The 12,637-nt window shown below is 32.5% G+C and overlaps 1 pseudogene; it reads left to right on the top strand.

The window, feature by feature from the left end:
* The first annotated feature begins 8,465 nt into the window (after positions 1–8,465).
* On the top strand, positions 8,466–9,342 carry LOC128036007 (protein DETOXIFICATION 53-like; annotated as a pseudogene).
* The last annotated feature ends 3,295 nt before the right edge of the window (positions 9,343–12,637 follow it).

Here is a 12,637-nt window from a genome sequence, read left to right as displayed (position 1 = left end):
GTATAATAAAGTCTCTACCAAGCCTAAATCTCTTGGAACTCTCTTGCTCAGCTCCTCAATCCCGACGATTATTTGTAGGAATTGTGAGGGTGTGAGCTTTAAAAAGCTCAGTGAATGTTAATAAAAACAAGTAAATTAACATCCAATTCATGCTTAATTCACAACCAATCATTCACTAATTTTCAAGCAAAAATAATTAAACATGTCAATTTAATTTCCAAAAGCATTTTCAATATCGAAAATCAATTATTCATGGCTTTCAATCATCAATTGATATAGCAACAATCACACAAGAATACATTGCCACACACTTCTCATGGCTTAATCGGGTAATCATACATCGGATCAACGGATTTTCGAACTCCCACAAATATCAAATATAGTCCACTAAGTTGAACGGTCCGAAGCACACGCTCCCTTATAGCACCTCAAATAACCCATTGAGTGGAGAATCATGCTCAAAACTCCCTTATCTACTCTAAACAAATTAGTCCACCTAGAGCCATATGCTCACAATGTCACAAATAAAGGTGAGTACCCACAAATCTTATGGCATGCTAACTATATCCAATGGATCCACCACGCATGTTGCCAATATTTTCAAACAAACATAGCATATAAATCAGTCATTAGTGTGCTCAATTTAATGTAACAAGATGCTTATGTGTAACATGTAACATAACATTTAACAACCAAATCATTTGCCAATTTCCCATATTCAATAACCAATTGTAAGACCAACATACCATGATAAAAAATTTCAGTACACATGCTTTAAATATTTCTTAAGATTAATCTAATTAAATAGCACAACACCACCCAAACGTTTACTTACCATATTTTTTCCAATACAAATTCAATTTTTGCACATTTAATGCCAATCTTGCAAAATCACCCATTCAACCATAATTAATTAATTGAAATCATTAACTAAGCTACTAATTAAACATAATTGAGGGTCAATTTACCAAATCGCCATTAGAAACACTCACCACACAATTTTATTCTATCATAACAAGTGATAAACTAAGCAATTCCAAACTTCAATTCCAGTTATCTCGGTCCTCTATAAGATTCGGAGCTTCAACAGAGGTAAAATAGACATTACAACCTTTCTAATGCTATAATAAACACAAATTTTAATTAACTATACTAATCGAAATTCTCTCACAAGGATAGCTTACCGGATTTGTCACATCAAGTCGGAAACTTGATTCCTCACAAAATCAATCTCTCCAACCCTCCTAATCACTTCCAAACATCAATACTAGACCAAATACACGTATACTAAGCATCAATTTCACATTTAAATCAATTTCAAAAAAAATCCAAAAAATCAATTCTTGAAGATGATGAAATTTTACATTTCTTCAAATTACCTCACCAATCATGTTTAATCTTGATAAAAAAAGACCAAAAACCTTTTAATAGATCCATTTTGAGTTTGAACATCCATTGATTTGTGGATTTCCTCTCAAAATTCAAGATCCGCCATTAAAGAACCTTGTGTTCTAGGAAAAAGATGACATTGATAAAAATCCTTTAATTGACTCTCAAATCATGTAAAAATGTTTCTAGTCTTCATAAAAACAAGTTTAGGATTGAAGATTACATTTGATTCGCTTTAAATTTGTTGATTGAAAATCTTGATTTAAGAAGCTTGAGAAATTTTAGAATATTTTTTGCTACTTTTGAGAATAATTTCGGGTGAATTGAAAAAGTATTTTAAAAAGGAAAATGGTTGGATCTATTTTCTGATGATAGATCTTTAAAACCATGCAAAAAAATGAACTTTATAGCTCTCTAATCTGATGTAAATGGTGTAAAAAGTAGGCTAGATGCATTGTGTTTAAAACTGAAACAACCCACCAGAAATTTAAAAATTGGGAAATTTGTCTAATGGCCACTCCCATATTTCCCTTACTTTACCAATTGATCATTTCCCTCCAAAATTCTGAATTTTAAGGTTTATTTGCCAAATAAGTACTCCAAAATTTCCCTTATTTTACAATTAAATCTAATTTAATTAGTATTTAAATTGAACTCAAATTAACCCCAATAAAAATTATTTTAAAATTCTTTTTAACCCAAATTAATTATTTTCACTAATAATTATTTAATTACTTTACAATTAATTTTCCAAAAATATTTTTATTTTTTTGAATTATTATTTAATCGATTTTAAATGAAATTAACCTCCTAAATTAAATTAAAAATTATTAAAAACCCCATAAATTCCTATTTTCACACTCGAAACCCGAAAAATATACCTGAAACTACTAGACCCGATTTAGGGATATTACACTAGAAATGTCGATCTAGCTTTTAATTTCGCTACAATAGAACCATTATCAATCAACATTAAATGAGTATTCAAAGCTCGCAAAACAAATAAATATTTTCTACTTAAAGCATCAACAACAACATTACCTTTTCCTGGACGATAATCGATGATCAGATCGTAATCTTTTAGAAGCTTCAACCATCTATGTTATCTCAAATTTAATTATTTTTATGACATCAAATACTTCAGACTTTTGTGATTCGTGAAGATGTGATCTTTTTCTCCGTACAAATAGTGCCGTCAAATCTTTAATGCAAACACAATAGCTGCAAGTTCTAAATCATGAGTCGGGTAAATTTTCTAGTGCGATTTTAATGGACAAGAAGCATAAGCTACCACTTTGCCTTCTTGCATCACGACGCAACCTAAACCATTAAGTGAAGCATCGCTATAGATCACAAATTCCTTTCCAAACTCTGGTTGAACCAACATAGCGGCTTCGATCAACAATACTTTCAACTGATCAAAACTTTGCTGGCATTTTTGAAACCATTCAAATTTAACATCCTTCTGGAGTAGCTTCGTTGACGGTGTAGAAATCATCGAAAACGCTTTAACAAATCTCCGATAATATTCGGCTAGACCCAAGAAACATTTGATCTCTGAAATATTTCTTGGAGGCTTCCAGTCTACAATAGTTGATATTTTACTTGGATCTACGCTAATACCATCCGCCGATACAACATGTCCCAAAAATCCAACTTCTCGCAGCCAGAACTCACATTTGCTAAATTTAGTAGATAACTATTTCTCACGCAATATTTGCAATATTACTCTTAAATGATGTGCATGCTCAATTTCATCTCGGGAATATATCAAAATATCATCAATGAAAACAACCACAAATCTGTCTAAATACGGTCGAAATATTTTGTTCATCAAATCCATAAACGCACCAGGTGCATTTGTTAAACCAAATGGCATAAATAAAAATTCATAATGTCCATATCTGGTTCTAAAAGCAGTCTTCGGCACATCGGAGTCCTTAACCCATAGCTGATAATATCCAGAACAGAGGTCATTCTTTGAAAACATTATTGCACCTTTCAGTTGATCAAAAAAATCATCAATATGCGGTAATGGATATTTATTTTTTATTGTGACTTTATTAAGTCGTTGATAATCAATACATAGTCACATTGATCCGTCCTCTTTCTAAACAAATAGTACAGGTGCACCCCAAGGAGAAAAACTAGGCCGACCAAATTCTCTATCTGTCAATTCCTGCAACTGTGTTTTCAACTCTTTCAATTCTATAGACGCCATTCCAGAAGGAGCAATCGATATCGAAAAAGTTCTCGATACTAACTCAATAGTAAATTCAACCTCTCTAACTGGTGGTAACCTCGATAACTCTTCTAGAAACACATTCGAAAACTCATAAAAGTTAGAACTGTAACACCCCTAACCCGTCCCCGTCGCTAAATTAGGGTTACGGAGCATTACCTTACACTCAAAAAAATTTAACATCAAAACATTTAAATAAATTAAACATATTATAAATAATTCAATCGTATGCATTTTCTCCCTAAATCGAGCCTTGGAGGCCCTCAAAACACCTTAGAAACAATTCGGGACTAAATTGAAACAAAATAGAAGTTTTAAGAAAAACTTGGAAAATTAGAGAAAGTGGTCACACGGTCGTGTGGCCAGGTCGTGTAATATTCGAACAAGGGACAGACGGTTGTGTCCTAGCCCGTGTCCTCACCCGTGTAACTCACTAAGTAAGGTCACACGGCCGTGTCGTAGGTCGTGTGCTAAGCCATTTAACTCATTGACTTGAAACATGAAGAAATTTCAAATGACACATGGCTGTGTCGCCAAGCCGTGTGTGTCACACGGTCGTGTGACAGCGTTTGTCCCAGGCCGTTTGAACCCAAAATTTACCTAAAATCAAGCCATTTCTAGTCCAAATAATACCTAACCATTTATACCATTTAGGCACACATTCAAGGGGTTTCAAACATCATTCAAACACAAATAAACATGCCATTTCAAACACTCTAATTCATCTAACCAAGATGCCATTCAAAGGCATCACAAATATTTTAAAACATTACTTACCAAAACAAGTCAATATTGCCATTTTCCAACCATGCAAACCTAGTTCATTTAATCACTACATGTTACCATAAATGACCATTCACAAACCATCACATACATACCAAAAGAACCTTATATACAAGCACTTGAAATTGACCAATATGACATATCTTGATAAGGCATTAAAGTTCACCTAATCAATCATAACTTCAAAAGCTTAAACATACTAAAACATTCATTACAAAGATCTTATACATGCCTTTATTAACCTTGGCCAAAATGCTCAAAAACTACCAAAATGATTGCTGGATAGTGTAGCAGGTTTCCAACGAGCTTTCAACTGATCGAGCTTTCGATAATCTATAAAACAAAGGAAAGTAACTAGGCAAACAACAAGTGCTTAGTAAGCTTGTATAAACTTAAACATAACTTACCATTTCATTTGCACAAACATAAAATCAACCAAAACCATAACCTTAGCGTAAGCCTATACAAGCATCATTAACTCTCAAGTTAATATACTTGTTCATGATACAAACGAATTTAACTATAAGATAAGTAGAATTCTATTTATATAAACATCATTTAACACACCAACATTTTAATAAGATCATGAGTCAATCCATTTGCATACTTACCATTTCATTTCATTTCATTTCCTTTTCTTACTTGTTCATGATACAAATGAATTTAACTATAAGATAAGTAGAATTCTATATATATAAACATCATTTAACACACCAACATTTTTATAGGATCATGAGTCAATCCATTTGCATACTTACCATCTCGTGTGTCTTTACATATAACCGTAACCTTTCCTTTACATCAATGCTCACACGAGCTGTAAAATGCGTTTGCTAACATGAGCTGTGGGTCAAAATGTTAGCTACATGATGTTGCTCACACGAGTTGTGAAGAATCCGCAACAAATGTAGGACCTCAGCCATCGGTAAGATATTCAAGAGCAGCACCCGAAACATAAAATCCCTAATGATATGTCATTTGTATCCTAGGAATTCTTAAGGTTCAAATGTGATTCGTTATCCGTCGATTATTCATATCCTTTATACATTTATATGAAAATGCATTTATATTATAACAACATAACAAATATTCAATTTACCTAACATTAAAATGATCACAGTTCATATGAACTTACCTCGATAACTAGGGCGTCGGAGTAGAATCAAACTAATCCGAAGCTTTAGCTTTTCCTCGATTTAAGTTCGATTGTGGTTTATCTTGATCTAAATAAATAATTTCATTCAATTAAGTACTGCAAGTATTCAATTTAATCCATAGTTCATATTTATGGAAAATTACAAAATTACCCCAAATATTTTAACTTTTCACAATTTAGTCCTTAAGCTCATAACTTAAAATCTAACCATTTTAACCTAAATCCATATTAACCAAAGTTACAAAGGGACCTTGAAACAACCCATAATTACCCACAATTCACAATAAAACCCATAGATTTACACTTTTAACAATTTAATCATTATTTGCAATTTCATCAAAAATCACTTAACAAAACATATTTATTTTACAACCAAGATTATTAATCTATCAAATAACTTGAAAACCTATTCAAAAACAACCATGGCAAGTCCCTCAACCTTTAACAATTTTGCAAATTAACCCTCGGGCTAGCTAGATTAAGCTAAAATGAACTTAAAAACATAAAACCATTAAAAACGAGACATAAAATCATACCATGCAAGGAAGAATTCAAAACTGAAGCTTTTCTTCTTTTAAATGGAACTTTTTGGTTCAAAAATTAGAAAATAAAGAAAATGATAGCTTATTTTCCTTTTAATTAGCTTAATCTTTTAACATAATTATCAAATTACCATATTAACCTTTAAAATTCATTGAAATTTCATTAAAACCTATCCACGCATATCCACTAACTCTTTAATTGGTATATTTACCATTCAAGTCCATTAAAATTCCTTTCCATAGCCATTTATCCCTTTTACTAATAGAATTCAACTTTTACACCTTTTACAATTTAGTTTTTTCACCTAATTAACCATTTAAACATCAAAATTTCTTAACGAAATTTTAATACTACCTAATATAATCTCGTAGACCTATAATAAATATTAAAATAATAACTCACTCATAAGAATTGTGGTCCCAAAACCACTGTTTCCGACATCACTGAAAATGGGCTATTACAGGAATTGAATCCAATTTTGATTCTAAAGCCCTAGTATCAAGTATATAAGCTAAATACGCCTCACAACCTTCCTAACATATTTATGAGCTAATATAACTGAAATGATAGCTGAACTGTCACATCTATCTGATTCAACTCGGACTATTTCACTCCAAAGCTTTCGACTTTCCTAGATTTAAATCCAGTTGTTGTTTATCTTGATCTAAATAAATAATTTCATTTAATTATTATAATTCCCCAAATTCTAATAAGTAATTTTATGCAATTAAACTCTTCCATCATCAATTTACAAATTTACCCCAAATACTTTAACTTTCTTACCATTTAGTCCCTAAATTCTTAACCTGCAATTTCACCATTTTTCTAATAAAACATGCTAGCTGATTTTACTAGGGGTCATGAATAGCCCATTATTACAAACATTTCACATTAAAACCAATGGGTTTTACACTTTTTACAAATTAATCATTAACCCTAAATTCATAAAAAAATCACTTAACAAAACAAGTTTATTTAACAACCAAGTTTAATAATCTATCAATTAACATTACAAATTCATCAATTTCATTTCTAACATAACCCTTAACCTTTAACAGTTTTGTAAAGTAACCCCCGAGCTAAGTTATTTAAGCTAAAACGACCTCAAAACATAAAAATCACTAAAACGAGACTTGAATACATACCATGTAAGAGAAATGAGCTTGGCTGAATGCTTAAGATGAAAAACCATGGTGATTTCGACAATAGTAAAATGCAAATGAGAAAGATGATAGCTAATTCTCTCATGTTTAAGCATTTATTTATTAAATTACTTATTTATCCTTATAATATAAACTTATAAAATCACTAGACCATGTTCATCATTGTCCACCATATTTATATATGGCATAATTACTAAATAAATCCATTAACTCAAATTGTTAAAGCTATTTAATCCAGTTAACTAATAGAACTCAACTTTTGTACCTTTTTCAATTTAGTCATTTTTACCTAATTAACCATTTAAACCTCAAAATTTCTTAATGAAAATTTAATACTACCTTAAGTTAACCATATAGAAATTAAATAAATATTAAAATAATAACTCACTTGTTGGAGTCGTGGTCTCAAAACCACTGTTTCTGACACCGTTGAAATTGGGTTGTTACAACAAGTATGTTTTTTTAATCATAAAACATTTTAATATTACCCAGATGAATGAAATACGTACTACTGTAAGCTTGTGATAATATGTCTCATTTCAATTCCAAATCATTCAGACACACAATCTATTATGGAAATTCAACATGTCAACATTACCAAATCCGAATTGTATGGATTGATCACTCTGAATCTGTTCTCGTTCGATTATCAATTTCAGGTTACCATTTTCCAGTTATCAAATTCTCTGCAGAAAACAATGGTTTAGCTTTCAATTCAGCTAATACAAAACCATTACTATACAAAATCAACTTAACATTCAACACTCTCAAAGCAAGCAGTGATTTCTGACTTAAAAGCGTTAGCAACTATATTAGTTTTTCTCGAGGTGGTAATCAACTATCAGATCGTAAATCTTTCAATAGTTTAAGCCACCATATAAATAATGTCATAAAAAATACTACTACAAATCTATCCAAGTGAGCTGAAAAATCTGATTCATCGAATCCATAAAAGGCGCAAAGGCATTAATTAATCTGATTAGCATTACTAGAAATTCATAATGGCGATAATAAGTACGAAAAAAAGTTTTCGGTATGTTAATATCTTTATCTCATAACTTATAGTAACCAAATTTGAGGTCTATTCTTGAAAAAACTACGTCACCTTTCAACTAATCAAACAAGTCGTCGATACGGGCACCAGATTCTTATTATATCTTAACTTTTACAATTTCCTGCAACTTCGACCATGATACTTCACCTTCCAATCAATTACTTCCTTGAAATATATTTGGATTTAGGGGTTAAAGGAGTCCTTTTAGCCTCTTTTTGCAACACATTAAACATAAATTTAGCATTGTTAGTTTATCTTTTCTTCACAAAACAATAATAAAACCTTTGGATGGTCAAATGTTAAGCAATAGTTATCGTGACTGGCACTCAGTAGTGTTGCTCATGATTCCAAGTGTTGCATCTGTGTGTTTAGAATGGTGGTGGTATGAGATAATGGTGGTACTTTGTGGCTTAATTAATAATCCAAAGACAAATATGGCTTCAATGCGGATTCTTATACAAGCAACAGGACTTTAATATGTTTTTCCTCATTCTCGAAGTGTAAGTTTATCTATGCGTATCGGGCAAGAGTTAGGTGTTGATGCGCCTGCTCAGGCATGACAGACAACTATTACAGGACTCATCAGAGCAATGGCATGTGGAATACGCTTTTACTTTCACAATTGTAGTAGATGTGTAGGGAAAGTTGTATACATGTGAACCTAAGGTTTTAACATTAACATACATTGTCCTACCAATATTAGGCTTTTGTGAGCTTGGTAATTGTCCTTAAACAACATGTTGTGGAATCCTAATAAGTTCTACTAGGCCTAATCTTGGTGCTTGTATAAATTTTTGCTCGTTTGCCAGTTTCGATTTTTGTAGTTTTTAGATTAAAGACGGGTTTCCTTGGGTTATGGTTCGAGCTTTCTGTAGCACAAGTTACATGTATATGTATGATGAGTTGCAATCTAGTTTTCACTGGTTGGAGGCACCAAGCTAAGAGGGCTAGGGAGCTGACTCAAGCCACAAGAGACCAGAACAACGATTTAGAAACTAATTTTCTAAGTTGATTCTAGTTTGCCTAAGGAGTTGACTCAAACCACACAAGACCAACTAGTTAGAAGCAGAACCTCCATGTTTATTTTAGTTTCCTACTATTCACAAGAATAGTCCTTTGTAACAAATCTAAGGGTAAAATTTAATTTAATATTATTTTATGGTCTAAAGCATGATAGTCTTATTGTATAAAAATTTTTTTAGGAAATTTTACCGTTGGTATGCTCAATTTGTGAAAAAGGATTAAATCGCGTGAAGTGTAAAAGTTGTGTTCTATTAGCTAAAGGTGTTAAATAGCTATATAACTTTAAAGTGGAGGTCCTTATATGGTAATTAGACCATTAAATAAGTTAGTGGATGTGCATGGCTTGGTAATTGAGTAATTTTTAAAATTAGGTAAGGGTAAAATGATAATTAGGTAATTAATAGTAAATTAAATAAAACAAAAGAAAAATGTTTCTATTTTTCACCAAGAAAATAGCCATTGGAGAGCTCAAAATTTAAGCAACTTAAACCATTGCATGTAAGTGATTTTTAAGCCCGTTTTTGATGATTTTTCTGTTTTCGGGATCGTTGTAGCTTAACCTAGCTAACTAGGGGACTAATTTGCTAAACTATTGAATAGTTTGAGATTTTATATTGATGAAAATTCTAGGGTTTTGAAGTTTAATGGAAGAAAATGAATCTTTGTTGTTAAATAAACAACTTTTGTTAAAGAAATTTTAATGAAATTACCAATTAGGGGTTAAATAGTGAAATGTGAAAATTGTGTGTTAAATGTGTGAATTTGTGGAGTGTGTGGGATGTTATAAGCATATAGTAAATTTGGCTAGGCTTAGATGTGGATGAAATTGCATGAATTTCATTTTACGAGCCTAGAGACTAAATTGTAAAGAAGTCAAAAGTATAGGGGAAAATGATAATTTTGCCATAACATGAATTTGAGATTGAATTGAGTAGAATGTGAATTAAATTAGTTGAATTTGCTATATATAGATCAAGAAAAGTAACACTCGGAATTGAATCGAGGAAAAGATAAAGTAGTGGATTGATCGATCGATTTTCTTCATACTAATTCGAGGTAAGTTCTTATGTTAATAAGCATTAAATTATACGTGTTTTAAATGCTTTATTGTTATAATTGTAACGATATGACTCCACGAAAATACTCGATGAAGATTCGACGACTTATGGATTGGATCCCGATTGAACCTTAGGAATAGATAGGATACAAATGACATGTCATTAGGGGTTACCGTGTTTTGGGTGCTAGTCTCGTATGTCCTACTACTGGCTGAGTTTTCGGCATGTGTTGCGGTTACTTTATAGCTTGTGTGAGTATGTGTAGCTACATCTTGACTAACAGCTTGTGTGAGTAGACCTAGTGATGGCTCGGGAGTGAGCATCTATATGAGATATGAGATAGAGGTGGTTTCGACCATGTATTGGCACTTAGTGTGCGAGATACACGAGTATCATAGTATTCCAAATGGTTCAATGGGCATAGTGATGATATGAAGTTATACGAGATTGATACAAACTAGTAGAGGTATTCATGTAAAATACGGGAAGTAATTCATTTTGATATATTCATACATGGCTAACATGATTGTGGATTATGTGTTAGGCTTTAGGCCAATTAGAGTTAATCTATGTCTTAATTTTTTTCTTTTATAGATTGTGGATGAATGGTAAGTTGTATTTCTAGTTATATGAACTTACTAAGCTTAATTGCTTACTCCGTTTTAATTTTTGTGTTTTATAGTGATTCAGAAGCTCGCTCGATTTGGAAGTTGTCAGAGATCGCGTCACACTATCAAACTCTTATTTTTGTACATTGGACTTTATATTTTGGGTTAAATGGCATGTATAGGTATTTTGGCTAATGTGGCCTATATGTTTTGTTGTGTATTTAGCCAATTGATTTGGCTTGAAAATGGTATATGTGTTGATATGTAAAAAGGTGTAAATGACCTTATGATATGTGGTGTATAGTTGCTATATGAATGGCTTGCTTGTGAGATTGTGTGTTGTTACTAAATGGTTGTGTTTTAGATATGTATGTATGCTAAGTTTTAGGCACAATGTCTCATATATGTGATTGACCATTTAGGTAGACTTTGGAAGTATATTTGGTATGTTTAAAAGTGGTCATATGAATGTTCTTATTGATATCATGCTGTAAGTATGGATAGTACATGATATAATCTTGAAATTGGTTGGTTTTGAGTGCTTATTAATGCCATGGTTATGTGCAAATTGATGTGTATATGTTGGTACCAATGTGAGTGAAGAATATGGCTTGGAAAATGGCATATTTTTATCCACACGGGCAGAGACACGGGCGTGTGTCTCAACCGTGTGTGACACACGACCAAGTGACACAGTCGTGTGTCCTTTGATACTTCTATAGAAATAAAGTCAGTAGCTTCACATGGCCTAGCACACGGGCGTTTGGCTTGGCCATGTGGCACAAGTCAGTATACCCTCCAGTTTTCACACGGCCTGGCACACGGGCGTGAAAGGCTATTTCGAAGGGTACACAGCCTGGCACACGTGCGTGTGGTTGGCCATGTGACCCAAGCCAATGTGTTACATGGGGTTGGACACGGGCTGGGACACGACCATGTGTCTCCATTTCGAATGCCGACACGGGCATGTGTCCCCTGCACTTTGAAAAATTTCAATGTTTTTCTAAAAATTTCTTGAGTACTCGGTTTAGTCTCAAACCACTTTTAATGTCTATTTAGGGCCTCGAGGGCTCGTATTAGGGACTGTATGAATGTATTTTAATGGTTTTTTATTTGAATGATAATTAATTATGAAATGTATGATTGTTTAAGTTGTAAGTCTGGTAATGCTCCGTAACCCTGTTCCAGCGTCGGATACGGGTTAGGGGTGTTACACAAACACCATCAAACAATATAGAAGACTGAACTTGTACAAGTTGGAGAGATAAAAAGCCGAGAGCCTTCATGCAGGTAAGTTTTTTGCTTCAATATCAATAGGGACGACATTAGCTGGGGCTGCACTTCTATTTTCGACTATGAAATAAGGATTGAATTCACCTATCATTTTGTCTACAACAATTTAGAAAAGGGGTAACCTTAAAATTTACAAATCATGCTAAGAGAAGCATGAAATGTAGTATTAGATAAAAAGACAATAATGATTAGACAAAGTTATAACATTAATAACCTTAAACAATGTAAAGATTATTGTTAGAGTTAGAGAGAGGGAAGGACTACATATCAAATAAACCGACAAATTTATTTGTTTAACTAAAATTTTATTTCTTTGTGACGTCAT

Source organism: Gossypium raimondii, chromosome 13 (assembly GCF_025698545.1).
Source record: "Gossypium raimondii isolate GPD5lz chromosome 13, ASM2569854v1, whole genome shotgun sequence".
Taxonomy (NCBI): domain Eukaryota; kingdom Viridiplantae; phylum Streptophyta; class Magnoliopsida; order Malvales; family Malvaceae; genus Gossypium; species Gossypium raimondii.
The sequence above is the reverse complement of the archived record's forward strand: the minus strand, read 5'-3'. Positions and strand labels throughout refer to the sequence as shown.